General features: G+C 47.8%; 1 long non-coding RNA gene across 1 annotated transcript; it reads right to left on the reverse strand.

The window, feature by feature from the left end:
- Positions 1–319: 319 nt before the first annotated feature.
- On the reverse strand, positions 320–10,359 carry LOC132006734 (uncharacterized). Its single transcript, XR_009401200.1, has 3 exons — positions 10,230–10,359; positions 2,399–2,461; positions 320–1,102 (listed from the first exon to the last, which is right to left on the reverse strand). It is a non-coding gene; the product is annotated as an uncharacterized LOC132006734 (long non-coding RNA).
- Positions 10,360–18,766: the final 8,407 nt, after the last annotated feature.

Genomic DNA, 18,766 nt, shown 5'->3' on the forward strand with positions numbered 1-18,766 from the left:
CAGCCCCCCATTCTATAGCATTTCCACAATGTATATACGATAGGCATAAATAATCTCGAGTTCATCAAGGTAATAGTAAAATAAAATGATTAGGAAGTAATAAGCATTTAGTATTTATTTATTACTTTTGCATTTAATAGAATTTGCTGAATTCTAAGTTTATATATTAACATTTAAATATAGCTTAAATATTTATACTTTTTACATTTCTAACAGTGGCTGTTTTTAACATGTGGCTCAGAAAAGTCCTGAAAATGTAACAGTCAGCTCTCAGGAGCTGGTATGAGCCAGCACACCATGTGGGTCATGCCAGAAGACCCAGCTGGCCGCACTGGTCCTGTTGAGTGTGCTCCCCACCACTCCTTACACACACCCTCCTTCTCCATCCTCTCAGCCACCTGTGCCATGGGCAACTTCCTCTCCTCCCACCCAAGTCTCTCCACCACACACTGCAGCCCAGTTCCTAGACCCTAGCTTGAATTGTGTCACTTCCTCTTCAGAACCTCTTGTTCGAAAGCATTGCCTATGGGTACCTGGGTGGCTCAGTTGGTTAAGTGTCTGCCTTCCCCCCAGGTCATGATCCCAGAGTGCTGGGATCAAGTCCCACAATCGGGCTCCTTGCTCAGTGGGGAGTCTGCTACTCCCCCTGTTTGTGTGTGCTCTCTCTTGCTCATGCTCTCTCAAATAAGTAATAAATACAATATTTTTAATTCTAAAAAAACAAAAAGCACTGCCTATAGACTCAGGTCCAAATTCCTTGGGCTATCCTTGCAAGCCATCTCCATTGTGGTCCTAAGCTATTTTCTCAATAGAACAACACAGTATCTCCCAGTTCCCAGGTCTCTAATCACCACAACTTCTTTCTTGGACCATCAGACCCTCATAGTCTTCCTCTTGGAAGATCCCCAAATATCTCAAACTTAGCTTGTTTTTAATTTTTTTTTTTTATTTTTTAAGATTTTGTTTTATTTATTTGACAGAGAGAGACACTGCGAGAGAGGGAACACAAGCAGGGGGAGTGGGAGAGGGAGAAGCAGGCTTCTTGCTGAGCAGGGAGCCTGCTGCGGACCTCCATCCCAGGACCACAGGATCATGACCTGAGCTGAAGGCAGACGAATAACAACTGAGCCACCCAGGTACCCCTAATTTAGCTTGTTTTTAGAATTCATCCTTTTTTTCCTCCCTCCCACCCCCACAGTGCTTCTGTTTCTATAGTCCCTGATTTTCTCTCAGGCCTTCAAATTTACATTGTTTCCATCTCTCTTCATATTCTCTTTTTTAAAGATATCTGTCTATCTATCTGTCTATCTATTTAGAGAGCACGAGCAGTGGGTGGGGCAGAGGGAGAGGGAGAGAGAGAATCTCAAGCAGACACTGCACTGACAGCGAAGCCTGACATGGGACTCCATCTCACAACTCTGAGACCATGACCTGAGCTGACAAGAGTCAGACACTTAACCATCTGAGCCACCCAGGTGCCCCTCTCTTCATATCCTTTTGACCCTTTTTTCTTACAGGAAATTCTTCGACTCTCGGCGGTCCTTCAGGTCTCAATTGAGGTATTGTTTCCTCTGGGAAACTGCTGGGAAGTGCCCTCAGCACTCCATTTCTCTGTTCTTCCCATCCTAGATTCTACCTCGGTGTATTAAAATGGCCTATTTAGGGGGACCTGGCTGGCTTACTCGATGGAGCACGTGACTCTTGATCTCAGGGTTGTGAGGTCAAGCCCCACATTGGGCATAGAGCTTACTTAAAAAAATTGTCTAATAATTATCATATGATCTCTCTGATAAGAGGGATTTGAGAGGCAGGGCAGGGGGGTCATGGAGGGAAGAGAGGGAAAAATGAAACAAGATGGGACCAGAAAGGGAGACAAACCATAGCCCTCAGGAAACAAACTGAGGGTTACTGGACGGGGTGGGGGGGAATGGGTGGCTGTGTGATGGACATTGGGGAGGGTATGTGCTATGGGGAGTGCTGTGAAGTGTGTAAACCTGGCGATTCACAGACCTGTACCCCTGGGGCAAATAATACATTATATGTTGATTTAAAAAATTGTCTATTTAATTGTCTATCTCCCTCAGAGTCTGTGAGGTCCACAAGGTTAATCTTGTTCCCCACTGTAATCCCTACTATCTAGCCCAGTTACTGGCATGTTGTGGGTGCTGAACAAACCCTCCCCTCCATCTGTCTTGTTTCCTCACTGTTTCCCCAAGCACACTATATATTTTTCACTTCCAAAAAAAAAAAAAAAGCCAAAGTTTTTGCTTGTGCTTAAAGGGACAAGGTCAGAAAATGTCACCCTCTGAAATTAGAACTAATAGAATCAACATTGAATAGATGAAAGCAGCCAACTACAAAATAATCCACTTTAAGGGTTGGTTTGTAAATGTGGTACCAGTGAGGCGAGGGCACTTCTCAGGTCTCTATGGTGATCAGCATGTTGCCACAGGCTGGAGATCTGCCAAATATAAAGAAAGTGATAATGTCAATCAGTTGTAACCTGATTGTTAACGATAATGCTGTATAAGCAGGAGGCCCCTTGTGTCCATGGGGTCTTGAAAAGACTTGAGCCAAAGAGCGACACATTTTCTGTGCGTGATCATCATCAAGCGCCACATGTGGTCTTGTACAGTTTACAAAGCACCTCCATGTATTACCTCAATAAATCTCCATGATGACCCCACCAGGTGGACCTTAGTCCTCATTTTACAGATGACAGAAATGAAGTTCATTGCATTTGAACTTCATTTTTGAGATGAATCAACTTGTCCTAAATCTCTTCCCCGCCCACACACATTAATACCCATACCTTCACCAAGCCCACAGAGCATGAGATGGCTATGAACCCAAGGAGAGAAATACCCCTAGGGCAGAGACAGAAAGTTCTTGCAGTGACCAGTTGGTTAAACCACCTGCTTTGGTTCATTCTGATTCTGTGTTCTCAGGTAGCAGCTTTTAGCTCTGAAGAGTTTTGGCTCGGGGCCTTGGACCCCATGAAGGGAGTTAGGGGGTGTGGCTAATGAGGGGGGCATGCAGACAGACTTCAGCAAACATTTATTAGACAACTACTCTGTGCCCAGTGGTGCTAAGAGCATGGTATGTAATGGTGAATAAGACACAGAGCTCCTCAGCAAACTGACAGCCTAATTACAGGAGTGTGACAAGAAATACAGTAGTCCCTCCTTAACTTTTCTTTCTTAAAGATTTTTATTTATTTGTCAGAGAGTGAGAGAGAGAGAGAGAGAGAGTACAAGCAGGGGATGGCAGGAAGAGGGAGAAGCAGGCTCCCCACTGAACAAGGGGCTCGATGGGGGGCTCGATCCCAGAACCCCGGGATCATGACCTGAGCCAAAGGCAGACATTCAACTGAGCCACCCAGGCATCCCTATTCCCTCCTTATCTGCATGTACCTATGATAAAGTTTAATTCATAAAGAAATAGTAAGAGATTAACAACAATGAATAAATAGAACAATTACGGAAATATTCTGCAATGAATGTTATGTGAATGCGGTCTCTGTCTCCCAAAATATCTTCTTGTACTGGACTCACTCTTCTTGTGATGATGTGAGATGATAAAATGCCTGCATGATGAGACGAAATGAGGTGAGTGACGTAAGCACCTTGACGTAGCATTAAGCTGCTATTGACCTTCTGATGCTATGTTAGGAGGACCATCTGCTTCTGGACCACGGGCAGCCTTGGGTCACTGAAACCATGGAAGGCAGAACTGCAGATAGACTGACACATACAGTATGATAGAGGCTCTAAAAAGGGAGGGCGGGGTGCTCCGCAGGCCCACGGAAGAGCCATCTTCAGTGGTCTTGGGAGGGTCTGGGCAGGCTGCCCAGAGAAATCAATGCCTGAACTGATCCTGCAAGGGACTTAGCAATACAAAAAGAGGTTGGAGGAATCAGGGTGGGGAGAGAAAAATTTAACAGGGAGACACAGTGAGAAAACTGGGGGATCGGGTGGGTCAAAGTATGTGACAACAAAAGGAAAGGGAAGGGAGGTGGGGGAGTTGGGAGAAGTGCAGCTAGAGAGATAATCATAAAAGCCAAATTAATATAATCATAATGTATAGTACAATTTAACAAGATCCATGATGTCATGAACAATGATTATTAATCATTAGTTGATTAAATCAGTAATAATGTATATGGCTGGTACGGATGACTTTATACTTCTCTTATCTGACCATCAGTGACTGACTTATGCACCTCTGTGTGGGGCAAAGAGCTCAGCATGGGACTCGCACCCTCACAACCATCCTCCTGCCTAGGAACTGTTCTGTCCTACCAAGCAAGTGAGAGAATTACAGGTCAGAGAGGTGAAGAGTGGACCAAAAGTCACACTAGCTGGTTTGGCATCAGGACTGAAGTTTAATATAAACTCCAGAGCCCATCCTGGTAAACGGCTTGCTTAATAGCACAGTGCTGCATCAGGGCTGTATAGGAATTTCAACTTAATCCTCAGAAAAATAAAGAAACCAAAGAGCTCTGGGTTTTTGTTAATGTCAATTATTGTGTTAAGTTGTGTTTTAAAGAATTCACCCTGGGGAGTGCCTGGGTGGCTCAGTTGGTGAAGCATCTGCCTTCAGCTCGGGTCATGATCCCAGGGTCCTGGGATGGAGCCCCACATGGGGTTCCTGCTCAGTGGGACCCTGCTTCTCTCTCTGCCCTTCTCCCTGCTAGTATGTGTGCGCTCTCTCTCTGTCCCAAATAGATAGATAAAATCTAAAATAAAATTAAATTAGAAAAGAACTCGCCGTCACCCTGGCTGCGGGGTGAAGGATGGATTGGAAGGGGGAGAATAGAGGCAGGGGGGCAGAGGGGGCAGGGAGAAGGCTTTTGCCTTTTACTTCATCTCCCTGATGGTTGTGGCTTGGACTAGGGAGGTGGCGGTGGGGATGGAGAGAAGGGAGTAGATTCACGAGATAGGTAGGAGGTAACATTGACAGGCCCTGGTGCCTGATGGGATGTGGGCAGCGAAGGCAAAGAAAACTTGAGGATGACTCCTGGGGTTCTGGCTGAAGAGGTGGATAAGTGGCAGAGCCATTCCTCAAGAACAGGGACACGGAAGGAGGAGAAGGTTCTGAGGAAGAAGACACCCACTGAGTTCACACTGCAGGTGGAGCACTAGATCCACGAGAGACACGAAGCCAGAGAGATGGTTTGAGAATTCAGAGAAGGGATCTGGACCAAGCGCCAAGGATAAAGAAGGTGATTCCAGTCATGGAGGGATGAGGTCCCCCAGGTGCGCAGGGTGAGAAAGGTGAGGGCAGATGAGCACCACTGTTTGGGGGAGGAGTGAAAAGCCTCCAGAAGGCACTGTGGAGGGTCTTCTTGCTCTCCTGGGAGGAGAAAGGTGGTATGCCTGAGACAGAGTTGGGACTTAGAGATCCCTCCCCAAAGAGAGTCGCTGGGCAGCCCCATTGCCGATTTGAGCCCTCGTGTAGTTTTCAATGAGGATAAGGGTTTGGGGCTGTCTCTCTACTCAGGGTGAGGGCTGCTGAGAGCCAATGCCATTCCCTCAGCCAATCCCCATTCCCCTTTGGGATACGAGGATCTCACAGGGTTTGATCCAACAGCTTGAAGAGACAGTATAGCATTGTAGTGGAGCATAGGGCCTTTGCAGCAAGACTGCCTGTGGACAAGACCTTGACCAGCATTTGCCCTCTGTTTAATGGTAGGCAAGTCACTTCACTCCCCTGAGTCTTACCTCTCCCATCTATAAAAGGAGGATAATAATTATACCAACCTCACAGGGTCTATTTGGAGGATAAAATGACCTAGAACATTCCCTGGCAGGTAGTAAACGCTATTGAATGTTCCCTGCTCCTGGCCAAGAAGAATGTGTCTGACCTATTACCGTTTCCAAATCCATATTCTCCAGAGCCCAGTTGCTCACTAAACATGCTGAGGGCATTCAAAAAGCAGGAACAACAACAAAAGTGTTGGGAGAAAGCATATGACAGTTGATATTTCAAAGGTCTCCATCAAAGTAGTCATCAGAGGAAAAATCAGAACTTGGTTGGACTTTCTTCCTCTTTTTACATTTGGTACAATTTTTCCTCTGAATCACCTAATGATAATTGGTAGCATTAAGTGTGGAGTCGGGGGCGGGGGTCAATCCGCTCTTCTCAGTACTTAATGCCTCTGAGTCACAGTCTCTGATAATCCCATTAGAGCCTTTCATCAAGCCTGCAAAGGAAGTGTCATTTATATCCTTCTCTGTGGAGGTGGAAAATAAGGCTCAGAGAGATCAAGAACAGGCATGGGACTGGATGGGAACCCAGGCAGATGTTGTCAGAGCCTCCCATGAAGTGAGGAGATTGGATGGTTCATGGTTCTGGGGGTTGGGGGTGGCAGGTCCTGGGGATGGGCTTATTTGTCCCATGTAAGAGGAATTCGTGCTTTCATGCAAGAAGTAAGGCAGTAAGGGGCCCTAGGCAAAGAGAAAGATGGCTCTTGAGGCCTTTTGGAAAGTCCCCTCCTTGGGGGCCATATGTTTGCAATCAGTGTGTATATGGCCAGAGTTGGTGGCGGCGGCGGGGTTGAGGTGGGGGGGGGGTCCCCTGTCTTGGCCGGTAGCCAAGCCAGATGTTTGTTGTGTGACTCCTCATAGCACAGAGCCCAGTCAACCCCTCGCCGAGCTGGGAATTTGTATGTCATAGTTACGACCAACTTCATCCCGTAACTGAGACGGTTTCAAAAGTCCTCTGAGCCAGGGCTGGCCTAAGGCAGAACCAGGGAGGCGGGAGGCCGGCCTCCCCTCCCCTCACACCATCCCCTTTCTTTGCACATGACTTTCCCTTATACTTTCTCCATGCTCCAGTGCTCCCTGTCTTCCTGCAGCTTTCCCCACCTCAGGACTTCCACTAAGGCCTGCCTGGCCATTGGCTTCATTCCCCATGTCCCACTTGTTGTGAAGAATGAGCCCTTTCACCCCTCTAATTTTTTTTAAGTTAGCTCTTCCCCCAACGTGGGGCTTGAACTCACGGTCCCTGAGATCAAGAGTCAAAGGCCCTACAGACTGAGGCAGCCAGGATCCATCCCCAACAAAACAGCACTCATCCTTTACGGTCCCTAATCTTGGCTCTACTTTGAAGCTTCTCCAACTTCCTCAGAAAGAGAGGGACAAGGGGGCAATTGCTCAGGGAGCACCTACTCTGTGCCAGCCATGGAACCTGGGGTTTTTTATCCCTCCCCTTGTTAAATCTTCAAAACAGCCCTGTAAGTTTCTGCAGGGGAGGGAACCTGGGTTCAGAGATGGCAAGCAACTCGCCCAAGGTCATACAGCAGAAAAGGACGGGGGTGGGGGGGCCTCAATTTAACTCCTCAGTCCCCATGCACTTGAACTCTCTCCAGTTCATACCTCAATACCTGACCCAAGACATGTTCCCTCTTGATCGTCTCTGACTCCTCTCTTTTCTTTTTTAAAGTTTATTTTAGAGAGAGAGAGAGAGAAAGAGCACGAGCCATGGGAGGGGGGCAGAGGGAGAGGGTGAAGCTTACTCCCCACCGAGCAGGGAGCCCAACATAGGGCTCAATCCCAGGACCCTGCAATCATGACCCAGCTGAAGGCAGATGGTTAATCCACGGAGCCACCCAGGCGCCCCTTCTCTCTCTTCACCCCACCACATGTCTGATCCGTCAGCAAATCCCATTGGCTCTACCTGCAAAATATACCCAGATTCACCACTTCTTATCATCTCCACAGGGCCAGCCTGGTCTAAGCTCCCATCACCTTTCACCTGGATTGCCGCAATAGAATAGCCCCTAGCAGTGTGCCTGCTTCACCCTTGACCCTCACCACCCTTCCTGCACACACGGTCTATTCATTACTCAGAAGCTGGAGGGATCCTACTGAAACATAAGTGCAAATCCTGGGCCTCCACCTCAAAATCCAGCAATGGCTCTCCCTTCACTGGTAGTATCCATCCTCACGTTGGCCCCCGTGGCCCCCGTGTTCTGTCACTGCCTCTTTCCTTGCCGTGGAGACCTTGCTTACTCTGCTCCAGGTAGCCTGGACTCACCACCACTGTACCTCCGACACACCAGACATGCTCTTGCCTCAGTGCCTTTGTACCTACCCTTCCTTCTGCCTGGAACATTTTGGAAATCCGCATGGCTTGCTGCCTCATTTCTTTCTTTCCTTTTTTTTTTTTTAATATATTTTTTTTATTTATTTGTCAGAGAGAGAGAGTGAACACAGGCAGACAGAATGGCAGGCAGAGGCAGAGGGAGAAGAAGACTCCCTGCCGAGCAAGGAGCCCGATGTGGGACTCGATCCCAGGACGCTGGGATCATGACCCGAGCCGAAGGCAGCTGCTTAACCAACTGAGCCACCCAGGCGTCCCATCTTTCTTTCCTTTTTTTAATTTGTTATTTTTTAAAGATTGTATTTATTTATTTGAGAGAGAGCACAAGCGGGGTGGGGGCAGAGGGAGAGGCCTCTCCACTGAGCAGGGAGCCTCTGCGGGGGCTCCCATCAGGTCCCAGAATGCTGAGGCCAGGACCTGAGCCAAAGGCAGACGCTTAACCCACCGAGCCACCCAGGAACCCCTGCCTCACTTCTCTCAAGACTTCATTCTAATGATACTTTCTCTGTGAGACTTTCTCCATCGCCTCCTTTAAAGTGGCAACCCCCAGCCCACACTTTCTATTCCTACTCTCCTGTTTTATTTTTCACTTGTCAGCAACTATGGCCACGCCTCTCATCACCAGGTTGTGATGGTTCGTTTTCTGTGTCAACTTGACAGGCGGGAGGGGGTGGGGGGGCAGATATTTCATTAACTATTAAGTCTGGGTGTTTCTGCATGAGATTAACATTTGAATCTGTACCTGGAGAAAAGCAGATCACTGTCCCCAGTGTGGGTGGGCTTCCCCCCAGTCCATTGAAGGCCTGAATACAATACAAGATTGAGTAAGAAAGAATTCTTTCTGCCTGACTGTCTTGGAGCTGGGACCTTATTCTCTTGTCTTGGGATTCAGATGGAAGCTTCCAGCATTGGCTCCCCTGGGTCTCCAGCTCACCCACTGCATATCCCAGATTAGCCAGCCTCCAAAACCGTATGAAGTAATTCCTCACAGGAAATTTCTTTAGGTATTTATACACACCCTATCGGTTCAGTTTCTCTAGAGGACCCAAATACACCAACTAACGGTTTACTTTTATTTATCTTTTACAAAGTTGTTGTCTCTTTCCACTCCAATGGAAACTTCATGAGGGCAGGAGTTTTGTCTGTTTTGTTCATTGCTGTGCATGGCATAGTGTAGGTACTTAATAAATACATGTTGAATGAATGATGGCCCTTATAATTGCACCATGTTTGTGTGTCTCGCTGCCTTATTTTATTTTATCTTATTTTATTTTTGGCTCCCAGGACTCTGTGAGCCTCCACTGCAAGAACTGGCCTTTGCATCCCCAATGCCAGGCAAAATTCCCACCACTGGAGTGCCCAGTACCTACTGAATGCAATGCCCTGAGAGGATCCATCCAGAAGACCATGCAAGTTTCCAGAACCACTCAGAACAGAGCGCTTTCTCAGTGCCGAATTCAGGAAGACCACTTCTCTTCTCCCCCTACCCTTCCCTCAAAACCCTTGGCAGGGCAGCCGCTGGCCTGGTGCTTCCCCCCTCCCCCCTCCCTCCTCCTTCCCCGCTCGCCTCTTGCCTCCCTTCCCCCTCCAAGCCCTCCTCGCCCGCCTAGGTACAGGCGATTATCTGGGGGTGGTAATTATTGCGAGTAAATTGGAAGTTGTTTTGCACAGGGCTATGTCTCACGCAGGTCGATTTGTATGCTTCCTGGGCACTTGTGACACTCCAGAGATGCCATAGCAACGGCCCCGGCGCCGCCGGGCTCATGGACGGTAGGAGATGAGGCGGGGGAGTGGTGCCCTCCGCGGGCACTGAGATAGCAGGCAGGGCCCTCAGAGCCTCGGTTTCCCCGTGGTCCCAGGGCAAGAGGAACCGGCCCCGAGGCCTTCGTTGGGGGCAGAAAGGAGATCATGGCCGGAACAGTTTGTACTATGACCCTTCGTGCGTGTGCATTGTCTTCTCTCCTGCTCGTCCCCCGCCTTTCTGCCGCCCGCCCGCGCCGCCCGCCCGCCTCGCCCGCCTCGCCCCCGCCCTGCCTCAGTGCCTGCCAGATTCCCCCGCCGCAGGAGCGGGGTTCCTGCTGGCCCGCCTTTATTCGGTGCAAAAATCACTGCCCCTGGAATACCTTTTAGCGACGAGGCCCACAGAGACACCGCCAGCTCATCCCGCGGGGGCCGAGCCGCTGATTAAATTGTATTCACTCTGCATTTCGGTCATTCAGATTGGCTGGGACGAGGCCAGCTGGAATTAGTGACAAATCTGAAGCAGAGAATATTGACAAAAGAAGGCTGTTTTATTGCTTGCAATGAGACACGATAATTTAAAGGAGGCTCCCCAGTGTTTCAAAGGAGAGCTTTGGTTAGACTTTTTTTTTTTTTTTTTTTCTAATTATTTGGAGAGATGTGGACCCCAGTACTTAAAATCAGTTTTGTTCCCTTCTTGGTGTTGAAAAACAACCCTTCCTTTTCTGATGGCCTCCTCCCTCTTTAAATCGGAGAGCAGGAGGAGGCTTTGAAAACAAGAAAGCACTACCGAACAGTTCATTCCTTCCAAATATTTTTTAAGCACCTACGGTGCTTCAGAACTAGTGTGGGTATCGGAGATACAAACATGGAGCTAATGTTCTGGAGGGGAACAGACAATGTGGAAGTAAACAGAGGAAGGAGAAACGTCTCAATACTGGTAAGGGCTCCAAAGGACATAAACAGGATGAGGGAGGTGGGGTAGCTACTTTAGAGAGGATGGGTCAGGAAAGGTCTCACAGGACAGAGAGCTGAGATCTGGACGCTAAGAAGGAGCCAGCCTTGCTAAGATTTTAGGAGAAAATGTTCCCGGTAGAGGGAACAGCAAATGCAAAGCCCCTGTGGTGGAAATGGCCTTGGTTGTTTGAAGAAGAGAATGAAAGCCCATGTGGTTGAGGTGAAATGAACAAACAGGATGGGATTTGGACCCGTGTGAGCGCTAGGGACTTGCAGGGCGCCATAGGGAGTTTGGATGGTATTTTCAGGGCACTGTGGACTCAGGAAAGGTCTTAAGCAAAGGAATGATGTGATCTGGTTTCTATTTTTTTAAAAAGGTTACTGGCTGCTGATTGAAGAATGGATTTAATTACCTTAATAAGAAAAACGGACTGGGAGACAAGAATGGGAATAAGGAGGCCCATTAGGAAGTCACTGGCAAATGCCAGGTGGCTTAGACTTGGGTGCTTACAGTTGGGTGGGGAAAAGCGGAGAGATTCAGGATGTATTTTGAAGATAGAGCCTGAAAGGCTTGGCGATGGGTTGGGTGTGGGACAGAGAAGAGACGACGTTCCTAGTTTCTAGATTTGGGGCTTCAGCAACTCGGTGTATGGTGGTGCCATTCACAGAGATGGGAAAGACTGGAGCAGCTCAGGTTGGAAGGTGGATTGGGAACCCATACTTCTGGGTGTGTTCAGTAAGAGATATCAGGGAGGCCTTGATATAGGAGGCCGGTGCTTGAGTGAGAGGTCTGGACCTAAGAGAGACCTTTGGGAGTCCTTGATACTCAGGAAAGCATTCTTGGGATTCTTGGTGACTTGTTCAAAGCTAACCCTATGCTAGAACAGGTAACTGCCTCCCTCCCTACACCCAAAATGACATGCTTGTTCTCCACTTGACTGGTCTCAGTGAAGACCTACTCTAAGGGGAAATGAAAATAAAACTATGAGTTATGACTTTTTAAGAAGCAGAAGGGCGAAGATCTAAAGGTTAAGAAACCATTGTCAGCAAGGGTGTGGGGAAACAGGCATTCTGGTACATTGCTGATGGGAACAGAAGATCGCCCATCCTTTACAGAAGACAATTTAGCAGTTTCTGCCCAAATGAGAAAGACACCTACTCTTTGACCCCAACAATTCCACCTTTAGGAAATCATCCTACAGATACATTCGCACATATTCACAGGAATGCATGTACCAGGATATTTGTAGTAGCAGACTGGAAAAATATCCACCAACAGGGGACTGGTCAAAGAAATTAAAGTACGCTCTCACAGTAGAATATATGTAGCCATTAAAACTAAGGAAGCTCTTGGAGCACCTGGGTGGCTCAGTCATTAAGCGTCTGCCTTCAGCTCAGGTCATGATATCCAGGTCCTGGAATCGAGCCCCGTGTCCTGGGTTTGAGCCCCACATCAGGCTCCCTGCTTGGTGGGAAGCCTGTTTCTCCCTCTCCTACTCCCCCTGGTTGTGTTCCCTCTCTCACTGTGTCTCTCTCTGTCAAATAAATAAAATCTTTTAAAAATAAGTAAGTATGTAAACTTAGGAAGGTCTTGAATTTTTTTTATCTTTTGAATTGAGATGAAAGTCACAAAACAGTACATTCACTACTTTAGCCATTTCAAAGTGTGAAATGCAGTGTTTTTATGGATTGATATGAAACATCTTCTGAGACATGTGGCAAGTGTCTACACCCGCTCACCTATCCCACTTGCCTACCTCTGCTGGTGATCCTAGGATGGACTCTTTTCGATGGGCACCTTTGAAACGTCTCCATGACACAGGAGGCTGAAAGAGTCTGTTGCTAGGGAAAGATCGTGGTAATATTAATCAATGATTCTCCAACCAGCTGCACATGAGTGTCCCTTGGGGAGATTTAAAAAAGGTCCTTGCCCAGGCCCTGCCTCTAGAGATTTTGATTTAATTAGTTAGAGGTGGACCAGGACATGGTATTTTATTTGTCTGTTTGTTTCTTTGTTTATTTTTAATGGTCCATCCATTTTATTTTTAACTATATATTTATTATTTAAATTCAACTAGCCAACATAGAGGACATCATTAGTTTCAGATGTACTGTTCAATAATTCATCAGTTGCGTGTCACACCCAGTGCTCATCACATCACGTGCCCTCCTTAATGCCCATCACCCAATTATCTCATCCCCACACCTCCTCCCCTCCAGCAACCCATGGTTTGTTTTCTATAGTTAAGAGCTGGACATTTTAAATTAAGGCATAATGTACACATAATAAAATGCGTAGGTCTTAAGTATATAGTTCAACGAATTGTGGTAACTGTGGGCAGTGTGTATCCATCGCCCCAGTAAAAACATAGACCATTTCCACCATCCCAGTCAATGCCCCCACCCCTGCCAGAGGAACCCACCATTTTTATTTCTACCATAGATTCATTCTGATTGTTCTTGAACTACATATAAGTGGAATTGAGCAGTATGTGACATTTTGAGATCGTCTTCTTTCCTGTAGCACAATACCTTTAAGATCTATCCAAGTTGTTGCACTGATCAGTAGTAGTCCCTTCCATTGCTGAAGGGTATTCCCTTGTGTGGACACACCAGTTTGTTTAGCCATTCACCCATCCAGAGATATTTGTGTCATCCCAATCTTTCCATAGGCATGTGCATTCATTTCTTTGGGGGTGGAATTGCTGGATTTATGTGGAACTTGCTTGAGACTGTGTTTTCCAAAATTCTTGTGCCGATTCGCACTCTCACCAACAAAATATGAGAGTTACAGTTGTTCCACAACCTTGCCAACACTTTGTATTGTCTGTCCTTTTTTTTCTTTTTAAATATTTTATTTATTTGACAGAGAGATAGAGAGAGCCCAAGCAGGGGCAGTGGCAGAGGGAGAAGCAGACTCCCTGCTCAGCAGGGAGCCTGACTTCGGTGGATCTCAGAACCCTGGGATCATGACCCTAGCCGAAGGCAGAGGCTTAACCCACTGAGCCATGCAGACATCCCTCGCTGTGGTTTTATTTTTTTTTAAGATTTTATTTATTTATTTGACAGAGAGACAGATCACAAGTAGGCAGAGAAGCAGGCAGAGAGAGAGAGAGGGAGAAGCAGGCTTCCTGCTGAGCAGAGAGGCTGACGTGGGGCTTGATTCCAGGACCCTGAGACCATGACCTGAGCCGAAAGCAGAGGCTTAACCCATTGAGCCACCCTCTTACTGTGGTTTTAAACTGCATTTCCCTAATGACTATGGTGGTCATCTTTTCATGTGTTTATCCATCATTCATATATCCTCTCCCATGTGGTGTCTGTTCTTATCTTTCGCCTGTATTTTTTAGGTTGTCATTTTATTATTGATTTGTCAATGCTCTGTATATATTCTGGATACTCTTCCTTTATTGGATACATATGTTGCAACACAATTATTATTTAAAAGATCCCCAGTGACTCTAACATGAATCTAGGGTTGAAAATCCCTGGTACGCTAAAGATCAGCCCCAGAAGGTCTTTCTTTCTTTTTAAGATTTTATTCATTTACTTGAGAGAGAGTGAGCAAGAGAGAGTAAGTGTGAGCAGGGAGAGGGGCAGAGGGAGAAGGAGAAGCAGATTCCATGCTGAGCAGGGAGCCCAATGCGGGGCTCAATCCCAGGACCCCGGTATCATGACCTGAGCTGAAGACAGACGTTTAGCTGACTGAACCACCCAGGCACCCAGGGGTTCCCTATTTCTATGAGTCACCAAATGTCCCCCCCCCCTCCGGCAACTATGCCTGGTGCTTGGTTCTTCAATCCTGTGAATGTACAGGGCTGAGGGGATTTGGGGACTGAGGGATGCCTCATCAGGCTTCCTGCAGTGGATCTGTCTGGTTTCTCGGATTGATTCATTTATCTCTTACTCTCTGATGTGAGACCTTAAGTAAGTCTTTCATTGTCTCCACCCTAAAATTTTCCATGTATGAAACTGACCCATTCTTACTACCGGATATAATGTATGTTAAAGGGTTAAAGACATGTTTTCTCCTGGATGGAGCAAGCTATGTCCTAGGCATAGAAGGAGTGTGACTTTCTGTATCCCTTCCCCGCCTTTGTCCTCAGACTGCCTACCTGCTCACTGAAAGGGAGAATCATTTTCTAGTAGCCTTGGCAACCATTTACCAAGGGTCTGGAAGTTGATGCCCTGGTCCTGGTCTTGCTCTCTTTGAATCTGAGGCGTACCTGCTGTGACTTTGTGTAAAGCAGTTAACCCTTTTGAGCCTTGGTTCTTGTGACTGGTAAAGGAGAACAGTAATTTCTTGCTTGTTGTGGGCCAGCATAAAGTAGGTGTTCACAAAGCCATGAGTTCCCTCGAAAGGGGAGCTGGGAAGGCTTGGCTCTGGGAGCAGTGCAGCTGGGCTGTGAGAGGTGCTCTCTGCTTGGGGATTTGCCATGCCCTCACTGTGCCCTGGTGTCACATATCTTCCCCTTTCCTCCACACACAGTCTAGGAGGCCTAGACTGGCCAAGATCCCGCCTGCTCTGTTGTCCTCACCCTGCCCTTCTTGGCTAATTTGAACAGAGCATCCAATGAGGGCCCCTAGGCTCTTTAAGCTCAGAGCAGATGGCTGGGAAGCCAATTCTCTGAGACATACAGTTCCTGACTCACATCTAGGCAGGGGGCCAAGGCCTTCGAAGGGCTGTAGAAAAATGTAACCCTCCATCCTCCCCTCAAGAGCTTGTAGATTTTATTTCCTGCCTCAGGTAGTGCCAAGGAGGAAGGGCAAAGGACCACAGAGGTTAGGATTGGGGCCCCCAGGGATCCCTTCTTGCTGACATCAGGGAAAAGCCTTGACTTCAGCTTTTTGGATAGGCGCCCATGCCGTGTAGGGAGCCTTTCTCTGCGGCTGCAGGAAGAAGGTGCGGGAGCCGAGGAGGAACTCATGGGAGCTTCCAGAAATGCTTTTGACGTGGGGAATGAGTGGGCATGGGGCATCTGGAGAATCTACCAACACTAGGCACTGGCTGGAGCCCATTCATTTCACAGCCAGACATGGGTGGCTTTCTCCCAGCACGAGATTTGGGAAGAGAATAGAAAGGAGTCTCCCATTCCTGGGTGTAACTCAGATTGCTCTGTGCTATTTCTGAGTCCTTCCTGAGGCGGGTATAAGAAAGAGTCAGTGCTGGCAAGAAGTGTGGCTGGGATAGGCAGGCTTGGACCTCCCCCCTTCCTTGGTTCCTGGTCCCCACGACCTCACTATAGCCCTCCAACATGGTGTCTATTGCTCTCCTTTGAGACCAAGAAATTGACAAATTCGTCCATCCACCCATTCATCATCCATCCAAAAGTATTCCTTATTGGCTACTATATGTAGGTACCGGGCTAAGCTCTGTGAAGTTATAAAGTAGAAAAGACTGATGGGTCCTTCACAGAGCTCACGTGATCATGGGTGAGCCAGAGGTAACCGGGCAGCCACATTCTGTGGACTAATCCAATGATAAAAGCAGGGTGAATGAATCACATTGTGTCCCAGAGGATGACTGTTGGGAAGGATTATGGAAGGGCCCTGGAAAACTTGAGCTGAGAGGCAAGCAGTGAAGAGGAGATAGTGAGACAAAAAGGAAGGGAAGAAAGTCCGGGCAGAGGAAACAGCACGCAAAGCAAGATTTAAGTGGAAGTGCTTCAGTTTGAGACGAGTGGTGTGTGTGTGTGTGTGTGTCTGTGTGTGTGTGTGTGTGCACGTGCACACACGCTTAGTGGCTGTGGAAAATTGAGTCATAAGGCTGGAGAAGCAGTCAGGAGCCAGATTTGGAAGACCTTGAAAGCCACGGTGAGGAGGCAGGACTTGATTTGGAGGGCAAGCAGGAGGCTTCAAAGGTTTTAGACAGTGCCATGACATGATCAGATCGGTGTCTTTGGAAGATCACTCTAGTTTCTGGGTGCAGAAACAGTGGGGAGCGGGCACAAAGAAAAGCAAGGAGAAAATCAAGAAGCTATTGCAGTGAGCCAGGTGAGAGATGACCATGCCATAGACCAGAACGGTGACAGAGGAGATGAAGGGAAGTGTTTGGGTTTTGGTTATATTTTGGAGGTAGAGCCAACAGGATCTGGAAAGATGCCTCCCAGTTTCTGACTTGAATGATTTGGGGGTGGTGGCGGCAGTGCTGTTCATGGAAATGAGAGATACTGAGGGAACAAGACTCGGGGAGGATGGGAGATGAGTTCAGTGCCATGTCGAGTTTAAGCTTCCGAGAAGATAGGTCCCTGCAGCCAGTTGGCCTTTTAGGTCTGAGACTCAGGAAAAAGGATGAGGTTAGAGACAGAACTGTGAGGTTTGGGGAATGGATGAGGTAGTCCAAAAGGAGTGTTAGAAGGCCATGTTTCATGCAGCAGCTTTCTCCTGTCAAATGATTCTCTACCCTTAGGTGCCTGCCTGCTTCTGCTGAAACCCCAGGAGGCAGGTTCAGAAGGCACTTACCAAAGACTGCAATTTAGTGCAAAGACCCTGTGGATAATCCCAACTCTTGGCTCCCTCTTTCCCCTCAGTTCCTGTCATTTCCACAGCATGTTGGACTGACTTGACTAGCTTCCATGAAGATTTCTCCAGGCCGGGGGTCAGGCCAGCCGCCAGCCAAGCCAGCCGCCATTCTTAGGAAGCTCGGTTTCCGGCTCCCCCTGCTGGCAGAGCTGGAGATGACTCGCAGCTGGGCCGCTGAGCCCGAGCATCCTCCCCTCCCCTCAAATGAGGGGCCAAGGACCTCAGCCTCAGTACTCTTCTCCAACCCTCCCCCCACAAATCCCATCCACTTTAGAACCCTTGCTAGAAATAGCGGGAGAAAAGCCTAATTAGGGATCTGGGAGTCACACATTAAATTCTTCCTGTTTCTAAATTACTTCCCTCTTCTTTGGCTCCAAACTCACTCACCCTTGGTCTCCTTGCTCATGAAGACTTCATTTACTTATTTATACCTATCTCCAAAAATACTCTCTGCCACTCTCTGTCCCAGTGAGCAATGTTGTGCTGACACCCAGTTTACCTCCCTTCTCCTTATATGCAGGAAAGCCATGATCTGTGCTGGAAAAGAGCACTGGGCTGGGGGTCAAGGAACCTAGGTTGAGTCCTGTTTCTGCCACTGATTCAGGGTGTGACTTTGGATCATTCTTTCCCAGGGGCACTTCTCTCACCTGTGACATTGCACTGGACTTCAAAAAGCCCTTCCAACTCTAGCTTTCTAGGCTTTGCTCCCACCGCCTTAGCCTTTCCAGTTCTTCATGTGTATCCAGCTCTCTCCTGCTCCAGGGCCTTTGGTTGTACTCTTCGCCCTGCCTGAAATGCTTTTCCCTTCCCTTCTTTTGTCCCATTAATTCCTCCTTATCTTTCAGCTCTCAGCTCAAATGTTACTTCCTCAGAAAGACCTTCTCGGGATGCCTGGGTGGCTCAGTTGGTTAAGCAGCTGCCTTCGGCTCAGGTCATGATCCCAGTGTCCTGGGATCGAGGTCCACATCAGGCTCCTTGCTCGGCAGGGGGCCTGCTTCTCTCTCTCTCTCTGCCTGCCTCTCTATCTGCTCGCGTTCTCTCTCTCTCTCTCTCTCTCTGACAAATAAATAAATAAATAAATAAAAATCTAAAAAAAAAAAAAAAGAAAGAAAGAAAGAAAGAAAGACCTTCTCAGCCCCTTCAGACTGGGCCAGGTACTTCATCATATGCTCTCAGAACTCCCTGGAGCTCTCCTTCTGTGCCCTCATCATGGTTTGTAATTTTCCACATGCTTGCATGATCATTATTTCAAGCACCCCCCCAATCCCATCAAACTCCAAACTCTTTCACAGCAAGAACCAGTCTGTTTTGCTCACTATTGTATCCCTGGCACCCAGATGCTTGCCTGGCCATCTTGTGAAGGCTCAATACATATCTATTAAATGGATGAATAAGTACGTGAGTGAATGAGCCCTTATCTTCACCCATCAGCTGCTTTCTA

This window comes from Mustela nigripes, chromosome X (genome assembly GCF_022355385.1).
Source record: "Mustela nigripes isolate SB6536 chromosome X, MUSNIG.SB6536, whole genome shotgun sequence".
NCBI lineage: Eukaryota > Metazoa > Chordata > Mammalia > Carnivora > Mustelidae > Mustela > Mustela nigripes.